The sequence below is a fragment of the Polyodon spathula genome, chromosome 12 (assembly GCF_017654505.1).
Source record: "Polyodon spathula isolate WHYD16114869_AA chromosome 12, ASM1765450v1, whole genome shotgun sequence".
NCBI lineage: Eukaryota > Metazoa > Chordata > Actinopteri > Acipenseriformes > Polyodontidae > Polyodon > Polyodon spathula.
Genome location: NC_054545.1, coordinates 7,758,597 through 7,781,184, shown reverse-complemented (window position 1 = coordinate 7,781,184; position 22,588 = coordinate 7,758,597). Strand labels below are relative to the sequence as shown.

The window sequence follows — 22,588 nt, the reverse complement described above, 5'->3', positions numbered from 1 at the left end:
ATTAATGTCAAAGTACCACTGATGTCAGATTACCAGGACTAGCTGTCTGGTTAGTTCTTGGCAAGGATTATAGAAAATCTAACAAGTGGGTTCATTGTGTACACATTACAAGTTAACACTCGTCTTTCTCCCTGCTAAAAGCCTTTCCTATGCAGTAAACAGTGTCTGATCAGTTAATGTTCTCAGAATGTCAACAGTAAATATTATGCATGGAACATTTTAGAAAGCAAAAATGCATGTTTTTAGAATGCTTTTTTATTTTGTTTTTTTACCAAAGGGATCCGTTGTGGTTTCTTGAATTTCTTAGAAAAGCAAAGAAGGTTTAGTATTTCATTTAACTGCAAGCCTTTACAGAATTTCCTATAAAGGATAATCAAAAGTATAAGAAATCAGATTTTCATCAAGTGCTGTTCCTGCTGAAACAGCTGAAACACAACAAACACCTTGTGGACACACCAGAAAAATGGTTTGGGTGAACTGAGATGGTTACCGGTGGATGACCAATAAAAATGCTTAAATTTGAAAGAGTATTCAGACAACAAAGTTGTATATTGGACAACATAAACGGTTGCCGTGGATTTGTCCTTATTTTGCTGCCTATAAACGTTTGTGATTTGCAGCGACTGTCGTGCTGCATGAGGGGAAGAAAACAAATTGATAAAGTACTGCAGTGTAGATCTGCAAGCTCAGTGCTGTATTTAGGATAGATTAATAATAAAGTGAAAAATAATATTCCTTCTGGTGGCTCAGCAGATGAATCATGTGGTTCAAGAGTGTCCAGCTCTCTCCATGTAACCTGAAAGCATGAACCTTATGTGTCTTGTATTTTTTTTTTTTTTTATTTATTTCTAAAAACAACACCCAAGGCCTATCCTTTTTATCATAATTATAGGGAAACAATGGACTGCCTTTTGGCTTGGTGTGATTAACAGAAAGCTGGTGTCTTTTTTATTTTGTGTGTTTTAGGTTTATAGACATGTGCTAAATGAATGTAGCACATTTGTCTTCCTGTTGCTAGTTGCTATGGTTACAGAGTATACAGTGCTGGTATCGTCACACCTTTGTGGGCCCTGCAGTAGTTTGTTCTTTTGTAATTCATGTTTCCTAAGCAACTATCTGTCATCAATTTTCCATAAATACCTGAAATACAGAATCTCATAGTCTGTGAAGCATTATAATCAAGCTCAATTTTGTTGTTCCAGTTGTTAGGTTTCTTTTCAAAAACTGTTATTGAGCAATTTCTTATCAGAAATGTTATATAAAAAAGTAAGTATTTTTTTTTCTCCCCATGTATAGCCACATGTTTCTGTGTTTTTTAAAGTGACCGTGTGTATTACCAGAAACTGACAATTCTTGCTGCACAAGATATCAGAAACGGATGATGCCACATCGACCCTACAGGTCAGGCACAAACCAGTCTTCCAGGGTTTAGTTGCTTGGCAACATATGCTACTTACGCTCACCTGGTGTCTGGCAAGACAGCGGGAAGATGCCTGTTGATCTACAGTCCTCCTGGGCTGGTGTGTGGTTTACAGTTGTGAGGGGATGTTCAGCTGGCAAATTTGGGGGAAAAGGGTGTATTTTGTTATTTTTACTGTAAGGTTGCTTCTTACTTGTTATCCATAATTACCTTTTCCATGATTTATTGGACCTGCTGCCTTGCTGCTCTGGCTTTTTCTCCAGAACCATTTCTAGTATAACCATCTTTAAATCTAACTCTGACCTTGTGACCTAAATGCATTATAATAAACATGGTGAAATTGGATTCAGTAAGCAGTCTTTTGATGTACACGTATAACTTTGTGTGTTGCAAGAATAAATGACCTCTTCAAGTGAAGTGTTTATTATATTCTTTCTTCAACAGCAAGGTAACACTATTACATTAAGTACAAGCCCCAATAACCTGTGTGTATGATTATTATCAAGAGCTGTAGTGGTGAAGAAGATTGTGTGTCTTTCTAAACTGAAATTATTAACCTGTTTTACAGCAAACTACTTTCCTCATGTTTATATAAACACATGCCACTGTCTCGATCAGGGGTGCATAGTGATAGATCCGGATGGCCATTCCATTCAAGATTTAAGTGCAGAATGGAAATCTTAAAAAAACAAGGGTTTTTTTTGTTGTTATTGTGGACTAAAGGTTAGATGACTAATTTAATTACAAGTTTCACCTTCAACACCTGTGCAAACTGCCTTGAGTGATGCATTTTTTTGGGGGGGGGGGGGGGGGTTATATATATATAGTATAGTAGTTGCCTTTTTTTTTTTTTTGTATTTTCTCCCAATTTAGAATATCTAATTATTTTTAGGCTCAGCTCACAACTACCACCCCCGCGATGTCTCGGGAGCGGCGAAGACGAACACACGCTGTTGTCTGAAGCATGTGTCGTCAGCCGACAGCTTCTTTCACACTGCAGACTCACCGTGCAATAACCTCAGAGCTAGCGGAGGAGGACAACACAGCTCTGGGCAGCTTACAGGCAAGCCCACAGGCGCCCGGCCAGACCACAGGGGTCGCTGGTGCTTGGTGAGCCGATGACAGCCTGGCCAACCTAATCCCCAACCTCCACTCCCCTTGGGAGCCAGGTGTATGTGTTGTTTTTTGTTTTTTAATACTTGGGGAACAGAAAAATGCAGCAATTGTATTATTCATATAATCATATTGAATCTCGAGTACTTGAAAAAACACCTTACTGCCTCTCGTTAACAAAGCAATTGTCAGTAAGAAAGCTCACAGGTGTTGAAGGTGATGAAATTAGTCTCACTAATTAATCTCTAACCTTTAGTCTCATACTGATGCAAAAAGCCCTTGTGGGATATTGAATCCTTCCCATTCTAGCTAAAAATATAACAACTAAGTGCTGTACTCTCAGACATGGGGATTAAACATGTTTAAATGTCTAAACTTCACATTGGATGTTTTTGTAACCAGTTTAAAAAACCATAAGAAGCAGCCCTCCATTGGATTGATTTTTTAAATGATTTACTACAAGATTGTCAGACTACATGTGTATATCAATTATGTGTATATGGATAATACTTTTTTCTAAAACTTAAATATAGTAGCTAAAGAGGGGGGATATTATCAAAGTCCCATAACCACCTTTGCCAACAATACTCATACAATAGTATAATTGGCTGACAATTCTCCACAAGGGCTGTTGAGTTTCGGAAATCCTCTAAAAGATCACTAGCAAATTACCCTTACTAGTGCTCAGCATGAGCACATTTATTGCATATTCAAAGTTTGCCCTTTTCTTTTGCCACAGTATCAAGGTAATTAAATCTCTTTTGTACTATTGTGAAAGAAAGTATCACCACCCCTGTAGTTTAACTTCTTGCCTGTGGGTGCTGTGAGTTCATAAATCATGTAAAGTACCTTTTATTTATTTATTTATTTATTTATTTATTTTACTGTTGACACAATGAGCTTAATGAAAGCACAGTAAAAGGAGTCCTGTCTGCAATACATCGCCCATTAAAAAGACCACTAATGGATCATTGATGTGTGGCTTTTAATACCCAAGTAACTGATGAGTGAGCCTCAACCTAGCTTGATTTTTAATATAATAAATTGTGTAATATTTAACAGTTGTTGAAAAATGTATAAAGGTACCTTTCCATCTCTAATGAAAGTAAAAAATGGGTTCTGTTTTAGGTTGTAGCTGAGAATGATTTTGTTTTCAGAAACCAGAATGCATTTAAATATACCATGGTGGTTTAGGGAATTGCTGTTCAATTACAAAACTGTCACAACCATGAAGCCTTTCACTTTTTAATAGAGAGTGCATTTGTGTATTTACATTCTTCATGTATGAAATATACTGCATTTAACTTTCTAGCTGAGAGACTTGTTCTGTCTACATAAATTTAGATTTTGTTGTTTGTAATAAAATATGACAAATACCAGGTGATTTGTCATACACTGTCCTGCATTCCCAAAGCTATCGGTCAGAGGGCTATATTTTACTGTGACAGATCTTTATATCTACCTCTGTCTTAAAATATATAAACTGCTTTTCCAAAAGCTATTGCCAGATTTTAAGCATTGGACATACATTTCTTATATTCAATGTTGTCCATTTTAGGAAGAATCACCTTTAATTAATGTTTTCACAATGTATTTTAGTAGGTATAAAGCAGAACAAATCTAATAAATCTAAAACCTCTAGATTAGCTCGCAATAATGAATATGGTGGATCTACAGTACCATATATTCTCCTTGTATATTTAATGATAAAAATACATTAACTATAGAGCTTCATAAATCTTATTTTCTTAAGGGAAACTTATGTTTCTAATGAAATTATCGGTGTAAATGAGGCAGATGCCTACTTACAGAAGGTGGAGGGGAGGGTTACTCTAATAGAGATATTAACGGTAGGTTGATATGTCTATCAAGTAGTACTTTAGGTGGTCTTTTGGATTTGGGTGAAGTACACTATTATGAAAAATCTAAAATACCAAAAAAAGTGTACATTTTAATTTACTTTTTTTATGACAGAGCATTTAGTGTTTCTTTGAGGCACATGATCATTTCTATCCATCTCTTGAGAGAGAGAGAGTTCTCAAACATTTTTACAAGGAATCAGCTTGTAGAAAATGTAATGCACATAATTTTGTAAAGTGATATAGTATTTCTGAGATTTTCCTTAACTTCTTGGTTTTAGTTGGGTACAAACTTTGTTTTTATTTTTTATCTTAATGTAAAAAGTGTGTGCAGTCTAGCACACACTGTAAAATCCTGTCTACAGGAACTCCCTGAACTGACCGTGGTCCCAATTGTTCAGTGTTCTGTAATGTTAAGGATTGACTAATTTATTACACTCAAAGTGATTCTGTAACTTCTCTTTCTGTATCTATAGTGGTTTCATATTTGAATACTAAGAAAAAGCAAGAACTTTGAATGAAACTTTGTTTACCAGGGTAGATAGAGAGTCACAAAGAGTGTATTCTAATATACATGACAGCCATCGAGGTCCGTAAAAGAAGGTACTGTACCTGATATTTGGTCTCCACACTTGTGAACCTTTTGTACGGTTTATATATTCATGTGTGACCCGGGGGGGTGTGGGGTGGGGTGGGGTGGGGTGGGGTGGGTCGGTTTTGGCCAAAACCAACCCCTTGGCACAATCACATCAGATAGCTGTTCCATGACCAGCTCCATATTCCCTTCTTGCATATCATAACATTGAATATCATAATATTGAAGCATGTGTTTTATGACAAGCCCTATATCCAAGCTTATGAAATGTTTGCTTTTAGACATGAATAAGTTCAAAACATGATTTAAATAAAAATAGAAAAACGGCCTGTAAGGACTTTGATAGAAGATATCTGGTCTGTGTTGTGTTGTACACATTTCTCTCAATTGGCCAGGCAAGCAGTTATTTCTATATTGGGAGTTAGAAGTAAAAGTGTCCATTACCATTACATTCAAACTTGCAAAGGTCACTGTTGCCTTTATTAGAGCCGTGTACATTTGAGGCCATGTGGATTGGCGTTCCACACTGAGAATCATATTTAGGAATTCACTGCAGGCTTTCACAAATGTAACAGTGAGATGGTTTAACATTTTTTGTATTATTATTCATCTGTCTTCACTGTCAACAGAATTTTGGATACAAGCAGAAAACCTCATTTGATCCAGAGATTATAAGGAAGCAAGTACATATCATTGCTGTTACGATAAGCATAAAGCTTTTTTGTGAAGGAGAGTAACACAGTACATTCATTTAAAATGTTGCCAGGCTTGTAAATGAATCCTTTCTCCTGTACTGTAACTGTTTACTGTAGCTGTCATGGAAATGGACCATTCATTTAATTAAAATGGTAATTCATTACCTTTTGGGTTTCAGTGTATGTAAACATATATCCATCTCGCTCTATTAAAGTACATAGACTGAAAGAGCTGTTTAGATGAGTAGGTAGAGAGGCATAGATTCAATATTTGCGTTTAAAAATGATGTATTCTCCTCATTGCTAACGTAAAGCATATATCCGCTCGCTTATGAAAGGTACATAGCCTTGAAAGATTTGTTTTGCATATCCAATATATGGTTCAGCAAAAGTATAATCTATCATGAGTGCCAAACAAAATAAATGTGTTGGTGGAGGGGGGTCCCAATAGATTTAATTAGCTTAAAAAATAGCACTGTTCAGCCTTTTACTTTTGAAGTTTTTACATAATTATTGCCAGATATCTGAGTGAATTTATTTCTAAAACATTTTTTGATAAAACTAATTAACTATATATTAATTATATATATATATATATATATATAATATATATTATATATATATAATATATATATATATATATATCTAGATTATATATATTAATATAAATATATATATATATCTATGGTTTCTTTGAAGAAATCAATAAATTTGTGATCTTTCTTTTTTAAAATAGAAGAAGTCAGAGGAAGTATCTTACAGACAGGAAAACAGGCCCATTACATATTTTAGTCATTTTAACAGCCCAGGGTATATGTTAATTTTTCTGTGTGCACCTGGACCCAAAGGGTAAGTTAATTGTGCACAGTTAGATACTATACCATAGAAGATCAGGTGAAATCACCTGCGAAGTGGAGACGGTCCTATGTACAGTTTGTATGTCACATTTCATATTTGTCCAGATATCTGGAGAACTGCACAAGGAATTGTCGTGAAACTTGGTATTAACATTATTTAGCAACAGTTATTGTTGACCTGTTTACTTTAAACCTGATGTTTATTTTATTCACTTTAAATGCCATTAACTTTAAAGAAGGATACACCTTTGCCAATCAATAATATTGGGTCAGATTCATGTTTTGTTTCTGTTAAATTAATTGAGAAGCAAGAAGTTTTTCCATGTGCCTGAAAGATAGAATAATTGACTAACTCTTTTTTTTGATTTTTTTTTCCAATGGTTCTATTGTGACATTTATTGAACTTTTCCATCACCACTGGATTTGCTGCAAAAATGTTATTATTATTATTATTATTATTATTATTATTATTATTCGTTAAATAATTTATTTTTTATAATAAAAAAACTCGTGAGTGGGGGGGGGGGTTTGGGCAGTACAATTCACACCATACTGTCTGGACATAATAATAATAATATATACTGTACTTCTCTCCTTGAGGGGAGTCTGTAGGTGCAAACCCAGTGCCTCACCTACTAATGCTATTATCTCATGAATAAATTAATTTATTTTTATTGCATTTATATAGTGCATTTTATACAAAAGTATTGCAAAGCACTGTACAGTACATAGCAGAAAAAAAAAACATTGATATATAACATATTTAAACAACAGTATACACAATACAAAAGCAACAATTTTAGTTACATTAAAACCCACTAAAATATAAAGCCATTTTATAAAAGTGCGTTTTTATTCTTGACTTGAAAACTGTAACGGTCCCAGCTTCCCTGACAAACGAAGGCAGACCATTCCATAATTTATGAGCTCTACAAGAAAAAGCCCTACTTCCCGTGTTGCTTTTGTTGACCATAGGAATAACCAGCAGCCCCTCATCTTGTGATGTTAGAGTGCTGTTTGGACGATACAGGGTCAGTAACTTCTGCAAATAACTAGGTGCTAATCGATTCAGGGCCTTGTAAGTGAACAGCAAAATCTTAAAATAAATACTGCACAGGGAGCCAGTGTAAAGAGGTGAAAACAGGGGCAATATGTTCTGGTTTTAGTCAGAATTCTAGTGGCAGTATTCTGAACAAGGTGCAAGCAGGATACCACGTGTTTTGGGACACCAGAAAAAAGTACATTACAATAATAAATTCTAGATGAAACAAAGGCAGGCATTAGTCTCTCGGCATCAGATACGGAAATAATTGGTCTAAGTTTGGCTATATTTCTCAAATGGAGGCAGCTGGTTCGAGTCAGGCTATTCCACTGCCAACCATGGATGAGAGTTCCAAAGGGGCAGCACACAATTGGCCAAGTGTTGTTTGGGTGGGGAGGGATTAGGTTGGCCAGGTGTCCTCGGCTCACCGCGCACCAGTGACCCCTGTAGACTGTCTGGGCGCCTGCGGGCTTGCTTATAAGTTGCCTAGAGCTGCATTGTCCTCTGAGGTGGCTGCATGACGGGCCTGCAGAATGAAAAGAACTGGTTGGCTGATGTCACACGTTTTCGGAGGACAGCGTGTGTTCGTTTTAGCCGCTCCCGAGTCAGTGTGAAGGTGGTAGCGGTGAGCTGAGCCTAAAATAATACAATTGGCTATGTCAGATTGGTAAAAAAAAAAAAAATGGGTAAAAATTAATAGGAAAGGAATATACTACTAATTTTAGCTGACAACTTCATATGTTCAGGGTTGTGGAAAATCCTCAAGCACATTCTAACAGCACCCTTCACTTTGGCCTTTGATCTAAGATTGCCAAAATTTTATACTCTAGTAGCATTTTTTATCCATGTTGAAAACCATGATTTATAATGGCAATTGGAGAGAATACATATTTGCCTGTTGTAAGACAAAATGGTCATTTGCTTTTCTTCATAACAGTGATATCCCACGTGTGTAACATATTATCAAGACTGATATTCTTTGTATAGTAATTGGTCCCTTAAGGTTAAGCTATCCATGTTATAACATGTTAATCAGTAGAGTGTTTAAAATGTTGCAAAGGGTAAGAAATACGGAGTAATTAATAGTTCCATGATGCCAATCTCCAGATTACTTACCCTTTGGACCAAAGAATAAAAAGATAAAGGAAACGGCTTTAATAAAACCTAGAAATTATCATCATATCAATTTCAATCAAATATATATTTTTTTAATTTTTTTTTTATTTTTAGGAAATAGTTTCAGTGTTTGCCTAATATGCATCAAAACACTCATTATCATATAATAGACATATCCCCCCAACTCAACACGACACAACCATCATGACTGTTAAAATAGAGATAATGAAGCTTTCTTACCTTTGTATAAGTTAGTGATCAGCAGATGTGTCAGCCGCACAAAGAGCACAGCATGTGGTTTTTACTAACTCTACTGTGCAGAATATATATTTTTTTTCTATAGGTAAATATCGTGACTTTCTTCCTATGAATCGGGACACGGGACTGTCCCGACCATATAGGGACCATTGGAATATATGTGTAACTTTTACAGTATGTAATACTTTAGTGTTGTACGGTATGAGCATGTTTGTTTTATAAATTCATGACAACTTTTTATTTTTAGTTTATATGTTTGAAACACTAGTCTTGCCATTTATTAGTTAAGAAAAGTAACATTTATTTTGGGTTGGTGACTACGGATTTATAGGCACAATATTTAGAAATTAATAAAAGCAAATTGGTTTTGTTTTTATTCTAGCATGTGCTGACCGTGAGTTACACTTAGTCGCTTTCACATATGCTTCAGTTCTTATATGCTTGTGCTGGGTCCAGGGTTTCGTGCCTACTAATTGTTGGTAGCTGCATGCAGATCTTTGCCTAGCCATGTTATATAATCTTCAATTTTGAAAAATACCATTTTTTTCTTCTTTTTTAATTCTGTAAAAACATTTTACATTGTAGAAGAGATAAGACAGTTAAAATAGTAAATTTGAATTTATAGATAAGAAATGTAAGTTATTGTAAGTTACAAATTACAGGTGGAACCCCAGTTAGACAAGCTGTTTAGAAAGATGTGATACTGTATTGCTTTTTTAATTTTAAATGTCAAATACTTTGTTTTTGTTTTGGGGGAAATATCCACACAAATGTAAGCATAAAACTGAAGGACCAAAAGCACTATGGAATACAGCCTGCTGTTTTGAGAATAGTATTGAAATTCGTTTTCAGTACTGTATTCAGTTTATAGTTAAGTTTATAGTTTTTCCTTTTTTTAATGTTTAAAAAAAAAATTGTGAAAGCAATGAACTGATATGTATGTGCTTACAAATAATAAAACAGTGCTTTACTTGTTTGAATCAGTTTTACATTTAATATACTTGTATATAACGCTTCAATACCGCTGTCAGATGTGCTTTGCAAAGTGATGTTGGGGCAGAAAAACACTCATTTTTAATTAAACCTTTAGAGTGTAATATATGTACATGTATTGCTATTTTTGTAAACCTCTTAACACTCATTAATGTGAACCATTGCTATGTTCCCCAGCTGTTCCGATGAACGGGCTTCTACTGTATATTATTCTTAGTTAATTTTAAACTGCTGTTGAAATGTTAGAGTGCGTTCCGGCACATTTTTTGGTGGGACTCGAGCACTGGCACCAATACATATACACCAACATTAGTCCACCATATGCAACATAAACATAAAATACACACAGGGGCGGTGCACACTGCCACATGGCAATTTCATGTTTTCTTTAAAAATGGCTTCAGCAGTTCAAAAGTGAACATTAATCATCTGTTCCAGGTTGTAGGTTGCTTCCCTATAAGGACAGGCAAGCCTGTGATTTGCCTGTTGGCTCGGTAACAATCACAACATACTGTAACAGAGAAAAGGATGCAGGCTGCAGTAGGTGTTTTAAGAATTTGTTAGACAAGCCCAGCAGAGAGTCTGGGGTCTAATGGGTTAAATATAATATCCTGTATATTTTCAGTTCAATGACATGCAAAAAACATAAATTTAGATTGCAAAAAGTAATGGCTCTTGGCGATTGTAGAGTGCATGAAGGTAAGCTCAGTCAGTCAACGTTTGTGCAAACTACATACAGATGTTCCTGTTTCCTGTAAATGTAAAATTCCAAACCTTTCATAAAGCGAATAATGTTTTTATGTAGAAACAGTCTTGTGTTTTGTTTTTTTCACTTTTGGATGACTAGCAACATTTGTTGCTAAACAAGTAACTAAAATTTATATGTGTAAAAATGAGTTCCTCATCAAAATTAATTGGAAGGTTGCTAAAAATTTGCAAATTTCTGAGTTTTCTGAATTGATTGGCTAAGAGAATTGTTCATGAAGACAAACAAACTATTCTTCCTATAGCACTGACTATGCCTGTGTACATTGTCAACAAATGACCTCATCCCTGATAAAATATCAAATTATAACAATCTCTAAAGTTCAATAACTCCCAGGCCTGTTACTAAGCATGAAAATAATGTTGCACCTTTTTAAATACACTTTTTATTTATATAGTACTTATCTATCGTAAAACTCTTTTGCTTCTATAATTATTAAAACAATGCGTTAAACACTATAATGAATCCATGTAGCAAAGCCATGGAAACTGTAAGCTGCTCTGCAGTGTAATAACAAGGATCCCAGCAGAGGCCTCCTCAGCTTGCAGAGCACTTGTCATTATAAAGCAAACTTGTTTAGTGGTGAACAGGCCATGCGAGTGCTTGTTGTTTATTTGATTTATGTAAGAAATCATTTTTTTAGAGAAATATCACTAGAAGCGTGTATACTCTTCACATCCTGGCTATGGCGCTGTATAAACTGTATGAAATACATCTGTATTTATTTAAGTAAGCTTTTGGCTATAGTTTACTAATTGTCACTTGCTTCAGTGTTCACATGTGGTGGCCTAACTAGTTGAATCTTTTTCCGTGTTTTCTAAGTCTACAAAAATAATAAAAAATGATCTCTTTGATCAACTGATTAATGATTCTAACTGTGAAACTTGTTGCTGTGTATCTAGATTGTTTGTCCAATTATGTGTCACCAAGGTATGAAGGGGCCCATGGGATATTAAAAGGTACTATATCTATGTTGTTGTTGCAATGATTAATATTCTTTTCCTATTAAGGCTATCCCCATTTGACCGCTTGTACCTCCCCAAACACCGGAGGCATGCCTAAAACGCCTACAGGTTTTCCTGGAATAAGTGCCAGTAAGCTGTGCAATTGGCACACACCCTTTGAGCTACCATGTGCAGGTTCCCCAAAGGAGACCACTAAATTGGCATTGAGAAGTAATTTATTCTGTCATTTGGAAATTGCAGTCCAGACCACTTATATTTGATCCAAACTATTGGCATTAAACATGTATTCCAAGATCAGTAACTGTGGGTAAAAAAAGATACAGTAATTCTCTTGTATCTAAACTCCAGATGGAAATTAAAGGCAGTCCTAACAGAAATAGAGGCCAGCTACAAGGTAGAGTAAGGTTTCTGTGTAAGAAATCTCCACTCTTCTTCAACAAGGTAAACATACACATTTTACTATATCGTGCAACAGATTGTAGTTTTGCAACTGGAGTGTTTTTTTTTTTTTGTTTTTTTTTGTGCACCTGTTTAAGCTTGTTTAATCTTGCAGGACATTGCTACATTTCAGTAACAAGCTTATTGTTCACTATTAATACAGGAAAAGGTGCAACACCATAAAATGGATCATAGATCAATTTTCCATTCTTTGTTATTTAATAAGAACAAAGTAAAAACAGCAAAGTTTAAGCCTTCATCAAGCTGCGAGAAGCTTATGGAAATCTTGCGCTACCTTATGACTAGCTTACATTTCTATGGTGTAAGGGATGGCTTTCTTTTGTTGTTTTTCCTTTATCATGTCTCCATTTTATTGTAATTTCGCTGATTTTGCCAAGACTTTAAATGATCTTAGCAGTAAGGGTCAATGCACATCACTCTGTTGCATTAAGTGATCTTGCAGAGAGACAGACTGATGGGTATGTCTTTGAGCATTAGAATCTGCTTGCACTTTAGATGCCAACTCTTTCCAGTGAGCGAGTGTCTTTCATTTCTGTTTACTTCATGTGTACCATGAGAACTTGACTAGCTGGATCATATCCCCCAAATTAAGTGCTAACCTTAAGTATGTTAGCTTGTGATCATTAATGTTCTAAACAGATAAATGCTTTTAGAAAAGAAATTGCTCAAATCAGACGTGCTTCTGCTATAGATGAAATTCCCACTGTCCCATCTGTCTTGCTGACACAACATTGGTTGCCATCATTGTTTTTTACAGCTTCCTGCTCCCCCTCCTTTGTCATTTTATACTTAAGCAGATGGACGCACAGTATAATGGGTTCCCATTCTCTGTCCAGTCGATGAGAATGAATGACACAGCTCTCCATGAAGAGATTTGGCAGATGAATTCTCAAAGGACCTGTAGTCTGTTAGAGTGCCCCGCACAGTGGCCTGCAACCCTTCCTAGATTGTCTCTCTTATATTTGGAAAATGGTTTAGGATTGTTTATGGAAAGACAGCATTACATTTCATAAAAATAACTTGTTTTTGTTTTCAAGCTTAAAATGTTTGCTGAATACCGACGATTGGAATTCTATAACTGGAAACATCAAATGCTTGAGAAATCAAAAGCTCTTCTAGGTTCTTAGAGGATTAAATGATTACCATCTCTCACTGCTCTTATAATCAGGTTCAAAATGGCACACGATACATCTACTGAAGTGATTATGTGTTTGTCACTGATGCAGCGTAGTGTAATCTGAACTTGGACTTTGCAAAATGTAGAAGCAACTTTACACCTGCTTTAATAAATAACAAGAAAACTTTGCACTTCAACATCTAATGAAATTTCAGTTACTGTATTTCTGGCTATTTGTTTTATATCAATTATGCAGGCTTCCTCTGGACTGAAGCAATGGTGCTTCAAAGGATTAGAACCATGTGGGCTCGCACTAAAACAATCATCATAAACTGAGCTGTGCTGCAACGTATTTTTATTTCATCTATTTTTGGGGGGCGAGAAACGCTTTATGCTTTACTGATCATCACAGAATCATGTTTTAGAACAGTGGCATACATCCTTACTTGGCATATTAAAGCTAGAGATTCAGTAAGTGGGGGGGTGGGAGCTGTTTGCTTTGCATCATTTTAGTTTCTTACCATATACATTTGCCATGATAAAGGTACGTGCTGAAGCAGATATTGCTTCTGTATAAAACACACTGATTTTCTACAGATTTATTTTAATTAATTTAGCTGCAGCACATACCTAAAAGTGATTCAGAGACATGCATATTCTTATGACACTGTAAAAATATTTCCCAACATAAAACCAATGTCACCTTACAATAATTGAGTTTGAGTTTAAGTGTTTTAAAATAAAATATCAAACAGAACGAAATTTCAATGTACCATTTGTAATTCATTAATATGAGAGAATTGGTCAGGGGTCTGAATACTTTTGCAAGGCACTGTATATATAGATAGATAGATAGATAGATATAGGACAAAATGTGTGTGTGTGTGTTTAGATTGATTATAGGACAAAATGCATATTTCTAGATTGTTTTATTGTTTAACTGAAACATGTTTGTCTTTTACTCTTGTGCATTTGAAATGAGTCCACAGTGAAATGGTTTGTTCCACTTCATCCTCCCTCTTGCCTGCAAGACATTATGGGGTGATTTCCCACTGTGAATCTGTCCAATTAGCATCCTTGAATCCCTGAAGTTGGTTTCTCTGTGTCTGTAGACAGTCAAGAGTAAACATCAAGATGTTCTGTGTTATGAGCCACGAAGTTTGATAAATACAATGTGTAATTAAAAATGATAGTACCCATTCAAAACAATGGCATCTGTTTTTATGATCATTTGAAAATACACACATTTTAAAATGAATCTTTTGCAATTGTTCTAGATACATAGATCTTCCACCATACACACTGCTTGTGATATGTTAGCTATGCCATTGTTGTCATTTACAGGTTTTGAATGCATTGATTACCTATGAACATTACCTAGAACAAAAAATCAAAAAAAGGCTACGCCATAAAAAAATATGCAAATGCTTAAACCAGTTAAGAGAAGGGATTATTAGGGATGTGTTAAGCTGTCTAGACATTACAGTGACATTAATACACTAGTATGAACACAAGACTAGGTGATTGAATAGAGGGCAGCATTTGAAAGGACAATAAAGAGCTGTACAGCTCAAGGCAGATGATTGCAGTAAAAACACTGTCCAAATGTGACAGTTTTATTTGGAATAGTATTCTCTGGGATTTTTTAAGGCATCTTTAGCTTCTCTAATATAATGCCAGGATACCATTACACATTGAACTATGTTCTATTTGATTTAAAGTAATGGTGCTGAACAACAGACTAGCTTTTAGTGTGGCAGTCTTTAACAAATGCTGTGTATTTTCTAAGGCTCTGTTCGTTGACACCTAATAATACTAGCTGTGAGACTAATCTTTTTACATTTTATGTAGTTCAATTACATGGGCATAGTTGTACCTCCTTCCAGGCAGAGTTTGTGTCTGTGTATCAGATTTCTGTCTTCTTCACTCATTGGGGATAGTATTGTATTCAACTGGGTGATGTGGTCGACAGCATTAAGAGCTGTTGCCAGTTTATCCTTTACTGTGAACACAGTAGAATGATAAATTAATGACTTCTGTTCAAAGGTTTGTTTTTTTAAATATAAAAGTCATTGAGTCATGTGGACCAAGGAGGGTTGCATGATTCTTGCATTAATTAATTATTTGTTGTTGAAAAACCCTTTTAAATGATACTAATATTATCAGCCTAAGTCATCCCGTCATGGAAAAAGGAGATCAAAAACAAATGTTTTAATCATGTGAGTTCCACAAATCTAATTTATCTTGTTGTGACAGGGCAGTCCTCGCCCCTGTTTGAGTCTAGGCACAGTCTGCACGTGAACTATTTGTGAAACACCCAAATATACATTTTAAATCACCCATGCTACATAACCCAAACTTAAAATATGCACAGGGGCAGGTGTACCCCATCATACGTGAATACAAGACTGTGGAAGGGGTGTGGGTAATTCACTGACTAGGAGACAGACAGGTGTACTTGAAAACACCACACAGGTGCCCAGTTTTATTTTCAGACAGTTCTTACTTTTTCCGGCAGAGGGCACTGTTGACCGTGGGCTGCCTATCAACGATGATAGACAGCACCACGGAAATACCACAGCTGGTACGTGAACAGGACGGGCACTCGCAGGTGCTCAAAGAAATAATAATGAAAACAGAAGGCGAAAACAACAAGGGAAAATAAAACAGTAATAAAACTTCAAATAAAAGGTGCTGCACTCGGCAGCGTTATCCCGGTCGCCGCTACCCGCATGACCAGGATCACCGTCCTACTCTATCGGCTATCTAGCCTGCTCTTTCACAATACGCCGGGGTCTGCCCAAGGATTCCCCGCTCTCTCTCTCTGTCTCGCTGTGATTCTTTATTTTTCTCCCGGCTGATTCCCGGTCCCGAATCAAAGCTTCCGCACTCTTAGCGCGTCTAAGTGGGCAGACCTGAGGAAATAACAGAGCGTTATTTTATAGGACCGACAATCATCCAAGACCCGCCTCTCAGCCATTCAGAGAGGGGGAAAGTCCACACACACACTTTCCCACCTCCCCGTGTCACTGCCATGACTCACAGGCGGTTGTTGGGCGACTGCCGCCCTCTTCCTGCAGCCCGTGAACACGCCAGCAGAGTCAGCACAGATCTCTCCCTGTTACAAAGACCTACAGTACCTGGGACCCTGTTAACCAGCCCTGTATCGTGTCATGTATCATAAACCACAAAAGGGGAAAACACATCCCAAGAATCTGGGCCTCTTAAGTTGGAATGACTTGTTTGCTCAAAATCACTACATTGATTTATTTTACTGTGAATCTTAGGGAGGTAAGTACAGGTGAATGGATTTACATCATATTTTGGTCATATTTGTACTGAATATCCCAGCACAGGGTTAATACACTATTATGTGTATTAGGGGATGTGTTTTGTTTTTGTACACAAAAACACAGATATCAAGTTAATTATATAAGGGTCTGTAAAAACAAAAAGAAAATGCTGAATACAACAGCTGAGTTAATTTTTTACTTCCTCCATCAGCATCAAATTAATTTAAAATTACAGTATGTTACATTGGCAATACTGTTTCAACACTGTAGAAAGGGTTAAAAGAAGGTTCTGTGCTTTCAAAGAAAATATTTGAAAGACAAATCTTCTTCAAACACACTAAACAGATGCCACAAGCTGAGACAACTCCTAGTTAACTTTTCAAAAACAAAGGCAATGTAAATTAACTACAACAATTCACCAATTAAGTTATTTTAATTGTCTGCTCTACTCAGCTCTTGTCTGTGGCACCTTATCATAGAAGTGCTGTATTAAATTACGTACTGAAAACACAAAAAAACAAAGTAATTCTTGCAGATTGTACTGTTGTTAAGGACTAAACCTAATTTTAAACAATTAAAATCACTCAACCGTCATGTTTCTGACCTCCAGTAGAAACCTCTGGAGTATGTACTGCATTTATATTAGGAATAAGTGGTTTGTACTGTATTGTAAGACAAAAAGTAAACCTCTTGCCTTTTAGACAAAAGACTTACAAAAGGTCATTTTCAAAAGCTGCTGACTGAGGTATATGGAGCTGGTTGGCTATTATTTATTTATTTATTTATTACCTCTGAAAGGAGATTTTTATTAAGATATTAGGGGGGTATACTCAATTAATCTGAATGGTGACAGATCTAAGCCAGTTGGGTACAGATTGAATATAGGAGGCTGTATGGATAAAGGTGTCTGATAAATAATAAAGGCTCTTCAGAAAATAACTTGGTACAAAACCAGTTCTGAGGTAACTTCTTTAAGAACATTTCTGAAATGTTTGCTTACTTGACTTGCTTTCAAGTTTTACCACAGAATTTATGATTGAGTGGTTGACTTATTTTATACAAAACATTTTTCTCAGTGTACTGTTCAGCACTGAAGCAGATGGTATACCTTTTGCATTTAGCTTTTTGTGTGTGTGTGTGTGTCTGGCTTTTATATTTTCATATATAACACCACTCCTACGTAGGACACTGAAATAGGTTCAGCCATTGCTAACTAAACCACTCTGGAACCCTGCTGGAATCCCATCAACAAAAAGGCTGGTCCAAGCACTCAGAAACACTGGCTGGTTAATCAGCAGAGAAGGCATCTTGTTGGAAAAGCTGTCATCCTTACATCTTCAATTGGCGGATCATTTCATCCCCAGCAGGATCTCTTTGCGTGAAACGTAATTTGTCCTCTCTCTCTCTCTCGGTTCAGCTCTAATGTAATGGCAGTTCAAAATTCATTGTGAAACTACTGGAGAGAAGGTGTGAAACTAGCCAAAAATGACAGTAAGATTTTCTTGTTAAACTTTTTCCCTACTGATAGAAATTTACACTTCATATACCCTGTGAAATAATATACCAGCTTTAAGCTGCGTTCGTCATTTACACCCAAGGTGCTGTCAGTTGCCCTGATTGTGATAGCCTGGTGGCGTGCTTGTAACCAAGACTCTAATAGGGCTGTAAGGAAGGGAGATGAAAATACTGTCAGGTTTTTTTGAAGGGTTCTGCTAGATGTATAAAGTAAAACAATATTCCTGAACTTTACATATCTTCACAGATTCTGGTCAGGGTATATTCAGTACATTCAATTTTTAGGTTGAACAGTGTGTGTGTGTGTGTGTGTGTGTGTGTGTATATATATATATATATATATATATATATATATATATATATATATATATATATATATATATATATATATATATATAAAATTTGACTTTTTTAAATTGAATAATTATAAAGAAGACACCTTCTCAATGAGGGTGTACTGAGTTTTGTGGTGTGATTGTTATAAATAGAGAGCAACCGGTAAACAATTCCTCTCATTAAATAAAAGGTGATTGCTTACCTTGACATTACATACAGATATTGCTGTATCTTAATAGAAGTAAGTAAAGTTGAACAGTAATTATGAAGACATTGAAAAATGACAGCTATAGCAAATGGCTTGGGATAACATTCTGTTACTGGGCCAGATTTAGGGATATGCATTGGATTTGAATACATTGAGTTACCCATAACTGAAACATAATGCACCTTGAGCCTTCCATTATGGAAAGTTATACACTTTTCAAAGTTATCTGTCCTTTTGATAGTCCTTCCATGAAAAATTCCAATCTTTATTAGCTGTGTGGGAATGTTGCCTCCTTCCCCTGAAGGAGTGTCCGAGCCAGTGCGACTGTGGAAGGTCTTGAAACAACACACAGAGTGCAGTTTCAGGTGAAGGGGTAACTGAAATGTATTCACAAGTAAACAAAACAAAAACTGGTTCTTGAAATGAAAAATGGGTACTGCCCCTTTTAAAAACAGATGACTATTTACAAAATATATTTATGGGTTCCAGGGAGAAGAGGTCGCATATACAATCATATTTAACCAAAGTCAAGTCGGTGAACGAGTGCAGGTACTTGCTCTGCGATCTTCTGAAGCAATGTATACCTGCTCACGCTGCAGGAGATCAAGAAACAAAAGTTTATTTTGTTAGTTAGAACATAGGTGGCTGCGCTTTCCCAACCGGCGGAGAGGGTGCCCCTTTTGTACACCTGGATTCAACGATTATCCCATTCCCTGGGATTGAAACCAGGTGCACCTCATTCCCCTCCCCAAAGTCTCCTAACAGGATGACTCCTACGGAATTTTAACCCCGTAGTTGCCAGAGATTGTTGGATGGACAGGTTCCTCCTGTTCCCTCTGCTGGTGGAAGGTAAACTTTTCAGTGCAGGGATTCCATCTACCCTGCCACAGCAACATCCCAACATGAGCATGTTATTAGAAATATTTAGGTCATAAAAGCAATGTTAAAAAAGAGATGCAGCAATAAACAGCTGCTTTATATTCTAATATGATAACTGGTTTGTCTCTCTTCAGAAATGCCTTCTTCAACACCTCTTGAAGTTGAGGGCCTTTCTGTATAATAGCAACTCAGTATTAACTAAATTGAGTGAATTGCAAGTAATGTCATCAATTGTCCTTTTGATAAAAGATCTGGTATTTACCAAGCAGCATATTTATTATAAAAATGTCATATTTCATACAATAAATCCAAAATGTGATTGCTGCTTAATAAAAATGTGTGTGTTTTGTTTTATGTAGCAGCTTGCTTCGTTCTTCCTTGGCTAACCTAGGTAAAGCAAGAGATGTCTATTTGAATCTTAAAATGACTTATCTTTGCCATCAAAGTTCAAACAGGTTTCTATCTGATCTAGTTGCATCCTATTCCACAAGAGGCTTGGCAGCATCTGTGGCCTATTTGGCTTGTATGCTCCCTGAGGAGAGGTGTGGAACTGCTGTGGAACAGCTCACATTTGGATGCAGTCTTGCAGGATGTTCATTAATAGGCAGCCTCTTTTCCCTCTTGGCAACATTCTTTCCCTTCCGTCGTCGGTTAATATAGAATTTCCTTCTTTCCCTAGTGGTGCTCCTGGAACTCTCTAAGCTGTGTGTATGTAAAAGTGTGAATGCTTATGTATAAAAGAAGTTCCACAAAAAAAAAGATATATTATAACAGACATTTTCCAGCAATGTGGTTGGCCCTTGATTTCAGATTTCTTCCATTTTGTCTGACCATCAATTAAACAGTCCTCTGATTTGATCTGAGTGAAATTTAGTACCATAGGAAGGAGATACGAAAAGTTTCCATGTTGGTTTAATCCTTTGTGGACCTGGTCCGACATTACAATTTCCCCTTTCAGGGTCCAAAATTTTCAATGTTGGACCCTGTCATCAAAAAGACATCAAGCGTAAGTCTCTAGTAGTTTTTACTCGGAAAAAGCCGAAAAAAACTTTCAGTGGCCGAGTGAGACTGAAAAAAAGGGGAGGGGGGGGGATCTGAGCAATATACATAACCCCTGCACCACAGAGGTAGCACGAACATAAACAAACAAGATAGCTGCTTCCGCATCCAGCGCTCAAAGAATATCATTGACATTTTCCAAACTTTTTGAGATGTTATAGTAAGAAAATAATGACTTGGATCACATTATTGCGGAGTTTCGTGAACAGGAGATGATTTATCAGTATGCACGACTATGGAGAGGATTGTGATAAATACAGCGAACATGGGATGGGGCGGGGCTGAAGATTCAGTACCGGGTGTCCTGTTGATATGCAGTGCCTTTTAAACCCGTTTTACTGTGAAAAAAAACAACTTTTAAACCATGTGTGTAAAATAAACAGCACGTGTGAAAATAAATTGGACCTGACACGCCTGACAGGCGCTGAATAAGTGGACCACAGAGGTTAAAACCAGGCTAGGTGACTGAAAGGAACTTGTCTATTTAATCAGTATATAATCTGGTAGAGCAAAGAGCAATGAGTTTGAATGAGCTCAACCTAGTTTTAAGTGGCACTATGTAAATAAGTAAAATAACCAGCCTTACAGAACTGGCACTGATTTGTCATCTGCAGGATCTTTCCTGTACTATCACTGCACATGTTTCTTTAAATCTGAATTTCTGGTGCTAGACTATGTATATTGTACTGTAGGATGTTTACAGCCTAATACATACATTCTGATGACTCTGGCCAATACTGATAAGTTGATTAGTTAAAATATTCACTAATACATTTGCCACACCAGTAATGAGAACAACATCCTGAAGCCATGCAGAATCATTCTGATAATGATGGTACTCCAGCTACAGCAGTGTGGTAATTAGAAGATCTGCATGCATCAACAAACCTTCACTGGAGCTCACCATCTAAGAAAATCTTAATAATAAATTACTGTGGGCTAATAACTACTCCATGCCACTAAATTCTTCTGTCCCACAATGCTTATCCTAAAATAATAAAACAATCATCTAATTTTAGGTTTTTAATGGAGTTTTTAATCTGTAGCCCTGTGTGGAAGTACAGTAAAAAATGTAGCAAAGCTGGTGTGTTTTTAGAACTTGAAACAACTACTGATAGTGTCTTAGTCTAGTCTTCTCAATTTATTTGCTGTTATTTAGTCAGATATTTAGTAAACAATTTTTTTTATAATTAGTAAACTGGCTGTCATTATTGAGAGAATCAAGTATGTTTATAGTCTCTTTACAACTAAATGACATGCTAAGGGTAATTTTGTATTTTTTTGCAAAGGTAAATGTTTAAACATATTCTGACCGGCAAAACCTTTACATAATAGAAAATGTACATCTTAAAACCAGGAGACCTGCAGGCAAATGCCAGACTACATTGATTGGTGTTAAAGCACTGATACTGTTTCTGCAGATTCTCCTTTTCTTGCTATGGGAAACTGACAGAGTGTAATTAGTGCTACAAAAGACATATATTTTTATTGAAATCTGTGAGATGGAACAAGGGAGCATGATTTTCCACTTGCTGAATGCCTAATGTTTTAATTCTCCTCGCTGTTGCTGCCAAATTTCACCCACATCTGCTGTTTCCTCAGTTGATCGGCCTGAACGCTGTGCAGTAAAGACTATATTGAATGGGAGAGCCTGTAGACAAGCACAGGACTGTTGAGGATTAAGTTCCCCAAGTATTTTCTGACCTGTTTTTACCCTTAATACTAAATATGTGATAATATGTAAGAGATAATTTTGGCTCAGTTAAAATTTTCCATTGATTTGGTATATATCTGAAGGCCATACTTTAGTTTACATACCAGTAAATTGGCAAGAGGGTACGTTCTCCTAAAATGTAGGGTTTCTTCTGACTCTTACCTTGATGTATGTTATTAATTAGGAGAAACTATTCCCCTGATTAAAAGAAATAAAGAAACATACAACCCAAAACCAATATAAATTATTATCATTAAGCAAAAAGTATATATGGGCCTTGTGCTACCAGAAGCCAGTCAGACTACAGATGTGAGTACGATTATAAAAAT

The 22,588-nt window shown here is 36.2% G+C and overlaps 1 protein-coding gene across 3 annotated transcripts in view; it reads left to right on the top strand.

The window, feature by feature from the left end:
• Positions 1–22,588, top strand: part of efcab11 (EF-hand calcium binding domain 11) — a 36,806-nt gene that overhangs the window by 6,598 nt on the left and 7,620 nt on the right. The gene's annotated exons all lie outside the window — the stretch shown is intronic.